This window comes from Triticum aestivum, chromosome 2B (genome assembly GCF_018294505.1).
Source record: "Triticum aestivum cultivar Chinese Spring chromosome 2B, IWGSC CS RefSeq v2.1, whole genome shotgun sequence".
NCBI classification, from domain to species: Eukaryota; Viridiplantae; Streptophyta; class Magnoliopsida; order Poales; family Poaceae; genus Triticum; species Triticum aestivum.
Genome location: NC_057798.1, coordinates 371,242,942 through 371,247,731, shown reverse-complemented (window position 1 = coordinate 371,247,731; position 4,790 = coordinate 371,242,942). Strand labels below are relative to the sequence as shown.

Genomic DNA, 4,790 nt, shown 5'->3' with positions numbered 1-4,790 from the left:
TGGGGTGTATAATAACCCTTTTTTGAGTATGCCCGGAAACAACTCCTAGCTCAATTTAGGATCAAATGTAGGAACCTCATGGGTAAGGATAAGGTAATGGAATTGATAGAGAAATTCATAGACCTAGGTAGGATAGGAAAATTGATAAAGGGTTTGTTACCCTTAAAAAACCGCACTAAGGATACGAATACGACTGAAATAAACTACTAGAATCTAAATATAAGGAAAGGATCAGAATAAGTACTAATGCTCTGTATAATACTTTTCCCCGAGCGATGGTTTAGCGGATTCGGAATTGTAACCAAGCATCCTGGGTTCTATACCCGATTCAACACTAGAGCATGCAGCCGATCCTGGATACATAACTATAAAAAGTGTGTGTGTGCAGTTTTGGATCTTTATTGGTAGCCAGTCTTTCACTTCTGCCTCTCCACTCCCATGCCTTTCTTGGTCGGACCAACCCAACCGGCGATTTCCGACAAGTCTTTCTGCTTAGAGCAAGAAGCGGAACCAAAATAAAGCTTTCTTTATTTTCATTTATGGATAACCAATCCATTTTCCAATATAGTTGGGAGATTTTACCCAAGAAATGGGTACATAAAATGAAAAGATCAGAACATGGGAATAGATCTTATACCAATACTGACTACCCATTTCCATTGTTGTGCTTTCTAAAATGGCATACCTATACAAGGGTTCAAGTTTCGATCGATATTTGCAGAGTGGATCATCCCTAGTTGTCCATAATTTACTGAGTACTTGGTATAACTCACGCATTCGTGTACAAACAAGTGCAAACGAAGTAACACGAATATCTCCGGTAGTCAGTCTATTTCCATCAGCCGACCGGTGAGAGCGAGAAGTATGGGATATGTCTGGTGTTTCTTCCATCAATCATCCGGATTTACGCCATATATCAACATATTATGGTTTCGAGGGTCATCCATTACGAAAAGACTTTCCTCTAAGTGGATATGTGGAAGTACGCTATGATGATCCAGAGAAATGTGTGGTTTCTGAACCCATTGAGATGACCCAAGAATTTCGCTATTTCAATTTTGCTAGTCCTTGGGAACAGCGTAGTGACGGATAATTCCGAATCCAGATAGGTCTAGTCCAGGGGACAAATCAATAGGAAATGCTATTTGCTTCTTAAGAAGAAGAACTTTTTTGAAATGAAAGAGTTTCCACGGGCGTCGGATATCATTTCTTCAAATAAGGAAGAAGTGTTATCGAAGGATTTCCTTCCATTCTTCCTAGTATGGAAGAAGTAAAGAAAAAGTACAGCGTCTCGATCTATATGAAAGGGCACTATTTTTTTCTTTCGATTTCATTGATAGCAGAAGAGTACGCTAGCTAGCGGAGCCTGAAAACGCTTGCTTGCGCCCCACCCCTACGGAAACTATTGCCTATGCTTGCTGCCTGCTCAGTGTCAGTAGAAGGGAAGAAAAGATGGTCACTCCTTTTAGGAACATGGTGAGCCTTACTTACGACTGTTGCACTTCACTCGCTGCTCGTTCATTCACTTGCTCATGAACTCGCTGCTTCGCCAGAAGCGACTAGTCGCCTCCTTTCCTCCGCCGAAAGATGCTTAGCCAGAAGCGACGAAGGAGGGGAGCTTGGGAAGGCCGACGATGGCAATGAGGGGGAAGCTGTCGTAGAAGCTTTGCCCCTTGCTTTACATAAATGGATTGTTATGAACTTACTAAATGACCTTATTTATTCTCCCGGAATGCTAGCAAATCTAATAGTTCCATCTGCTCTTCTTAACTTAAGAACAAAGGCCGCCATCCTTCTTATTCAGGAACCCTTTGTTTGAGGAGGGTGTATCCCTGGGAAGGGGAGAGTGGCCGAGCGGTCAAAAGTGACAGACTGTAAATCTGTTGAAGGTTTTCTACGTAGGTTCGAATCCTGCCTCTCCCACTTGTTGTAGACTTAAGAGAAGAGAAAGTAGGCGGAAGCCTAGGAGGGCCAACCGAGCGAAGCTCTTTTTTTTGCCGTGCCGTGAAGTGCAATTTTCTCGTATGCGTTTTAGAGAGGTTGTCAAAAAAAGACGATCTATAGAGATTCCCCATCTATATCCAATCGAGAATAGAAGCGAGTCGCTTCCGGCGTCGGCTTGTAGTCTCTGCAGTCGGCACACGCACGCGCCTGCCGTCATGCCTCCTTGGTTCGGGACGAAGCCAAGCGAGACATACGATAGACGAAGGAAGTGCCCACCCAGCAGGAGGGCTAAAACCTGTAGTTTTGAAGTTGCAAACTCCAGCTTCGAAGCTGGAGTGCTTTAGCCCTTTTTAATCAAGAATCACCGTCTAGAGCGCCTTGCGCGTTGAAGAACAAGCAAGGGATGAACGCTTTGTTGCTAAAGCGGATACGTTTTCTTGCTGGGGAAGGCTAGTTTGATCGAGGATTGGAGAGGAGGGAGAGGTGGAATAAAAAGCTCGGGATGGATTTTGGAGTCTTTGTGCGAGCCGTATGTGGTGAGAGTCGCACGTACGGTAAGGAGGGGGGTTCGCGTCTATACGTGTTGTGTGGTGGTTGGGCCTACCCACCCTATTTGTTCCATGATTTATGGGTCTACTGGAGCTACCCACTTCGATCAATTAGCCAAGATTTTGACCGGATATGAAATCACTGGTGCTCGATCTAGTGGTATTTTTATGGGGATTATTTTTATCGCTGTAGGATTCCTATTCAAGATTACTGCAGTTCCTTTTCGGGCGGCTGTAGGACGGACGACCCCCTATAGGTAGTAGGGTAGGGTGGGTGGTACCGCTCAGATAGTGGCCAATCCTCCTAACTGCGCGCGGGCCGGGCTTAGAGCGCGTGAAACTCATCACTACCTCGTAAGGGCGTTGAGACCATAGCATGCTACAAAAAAGCGCCACTTTCTCAGGAGTGTTGTCACACAGCTGCCCGACTAGAAGAGCTACTCACTCTGTAGTGTTGTCACACAAGATAAGCACGCCGCCCGCCTGCTGGCCGGACGAATCGAAGTTATCTTCCGGTCAACTGTCCACCCAGTCAAGTGCAAAAAACACATGGAATCATGCAACACATGTTGCTGGTGTGCTTCCTGCCCACGAGGAAAGAAGAACGACAAGGTTCATATTTGACTGTTTGCAGCATGGGAGCTGATTACCCAAAAAATCCCTGGGAAAAAAGAAAAGATATCTCGGTAACGAAAACCATAGGAGGCTGTATTGGCGAGATCCAAGGGTTCACAGCAGCCCAAAAGAAAAACCGCCTGGAAGTCCGAGGACCTTTAGTACCGTACCGAACCAGCAGCCTTCGTGCCAAGCGACGACCGCCCTTGTCCAGAGGATTGAAAATCCTCGTGTCACCAGTTCAAATCTGGTTTCTGGCACAGAACGAACAATGAATGCCTTTTCGGGAAAGAAAAGGGCCACATATTTTTTTTAGGGAAAAGCTTTTTTTAAGGGGAAGAATCATCAACAAAAAATCCAGGAAAGAACAGCGAAGGAAAAACGTGAAAAAACAAGTGTTTTCCCGGAACCGAATAGCGTAAATTCCATACGTTGATCACCAATGTTGCATGTCTTTCCTTAAGCTGGAGTACTTTGAGTTAGAAGGCCTACTTTATTCGTCCTTTTAAAGCCTACTTATTCGTCTAGCTATTTCCAATTCTAATAAATAACCCGATCATATCATATCTTAGAAAACCCTAAGACTACCCAAGGTTGTACCCTACAGTGTTACCTATAGTCTATACTTGTATATACGTTGCCTTCTGGGGTGGCAAGCTAGAACCAAGTAGTCTAGGTATCAATTCCAATTTAAGTCAATGATCCTCATTTTCTCCAACATTAAGAAGATTATTGGTAAGGTGACCAACCATCACGCAAGATTCCGGGTCGGAGTAGCACCTCTTGCCTGATATATACAGGTAGTTACTGGCGATTCGTTTGTGCCCTATGGTGTTCAATTGCCCATTTGTTCCCTCCCCCTCGGGACGGGTCAACCTACTTTGCCCGCTCAGGCGCTCCAAAATGCTCTGACTAGACCGCCGACACCCATGATTTGTCCATCATTCAAAATGGCATTTCGTAAGGGCTCATAAGGTAGGAGGAATCACAGATCCTCCGTGCACTTTCGCCTAGAGTTAGTTTTATTTTTCACTACTGTTTGAGTGGTGGCTAAACCCTGAAACTTTTCCTTGAAATGAAATAAAGATCTAACTTTATTCCAGTAGTGGTTTCCGCAAATGTGGATAATCTTGTTGATTAACACCCACTTTCCATACCCTGCAATTCAGAGGCCATCACCTCTGGTCTTTTAGTAACATATCAGTAAACAAGGCTCTCCTCGTGTAGCTTTTTGTTCTCGAGGAAGAAAATCTCATTGATTACTTAGAACGCTGGATGAAGCAAGTTACAGCATTGGTTCTTTCGTGATTCACGTATATTGGAAATCTCTTTCTTTAGGAAATGGGATGGCATTCAATTCTAACTTAGGGATTCTCTTCTTCCTGAACATTCATGAAAAGAAGGACTCTGGCTTTAATGCTAAAGTTTAGTACTGGGCCGAGCGTACTTACCTACTTAGACAGGCAGGCTATTGCTTGAAGGAAACTAGGAACTGGGATTGATTGTCCGCTCTGAGATCGGTATTCGTTCTGTTCTCCTCGGTTCTGGGTCTTCATCTGTTTTGTAGACTAGACCCGCACATAAGGAGAAGCTAGCCTAGGAATCAGTCAACTAGACTCGCACTGAAAGCCAAGCCATTCTACAGGGATGCTCTGAACTGATACGATACGACTATTCCACTTC

General features: G+C 44.6%; 1 non-coding gene across 1 annotated transcript; it reads left to right on the top strand.

The window, feature by feature from the left end:
- Window positions 1-1,840: 1,840 nt before the first annotated feature.
- Window positions 1,841-1,923, top strand: TRNAY-GUA (transfer RNA tyrosine (anticodon GUA)). Its single transcript has one exon. It is a non-coding gene; the product is annotated as a tRNA-Tyr (tRNA).
- Window positions 1,924-4,790: the final 2,867 nt, after the last annotated feature.